The sequence below is a fragment of the Penaeus monodon genome, chromosome 25, assembly GCF_015228065.2.
Source record: "Penaeus monodon isolate SGIC_2016 chromosome 25, NSTDA_Pmon_1, whole genome shotgun sequence".
Taxonomy (NCBI): Eukaryota; Metazoa; Arthropoda; class Malacostraca; order Decapoda; family Penaeidae; genus Penaeus; species Penaeus monodon.
Genome location: NC_051410.1, coordinates 18,344,844 through 18,345,297, shown reverse-complemented (window position 1 = coordinate 18,345,297; position 454 = coordinate 18,344,844). Strand labels below are relative to the sequence as shown.

Sequence of the window (454 nt, the reverse complement as noted above, 5' to 3'; positions counted from 1 at the left end):
CAACCGAGCGAATTTCTGCGTGTGTTATAAGCCGCAGTTAACGTGAAATTTCCCCATTCGATACCCTTTCCTTTGACAATTACCGTAACAATAATCATTGACGTAATATTTACTGTTAATACGCTTTGGCTCCATTACTATAGCTGCATGAATGTATTGCTTGTGTCAGATTATTGAAATTTATTGCATGTATTTCTAATCCAACGTTTTCCATCTCTCTCGTCCCGCCCTCTTATCCCTTCTTATCTCCCTATCTGTCCCCTCATTCATCATTCTTATTCCCTTGTTCCTTCTCTTTCACCCTTGCTCTCCCAATTTCTTTCTTTTTCTCTTTCCTTCCGCTTACCCATTCCTTACCTTTCTTCCCCTCGCCTAACCTCTTCCCTCTCATCTCCATCTCTCCCTTCATACCTATCTCTTTCTCCCCCTCCTCTTTTTTTCCCATTCTCTCCTA

At 41.6% G+C, this 454-nt stretch overlaps 1 protein-coding gene across 1 annotated transcript in view; it reads left to right on the top strand.

Moving 5' to 3' along the window:
- LOC119589097 (phospholipase A2-like) overlaps positions 1-454 on the top strand; it is a gene marked incomplete in the record, with an annotated part of 37,826 nt that overhangs the window by 31,346 nt on the left and 6,026 nt on the right.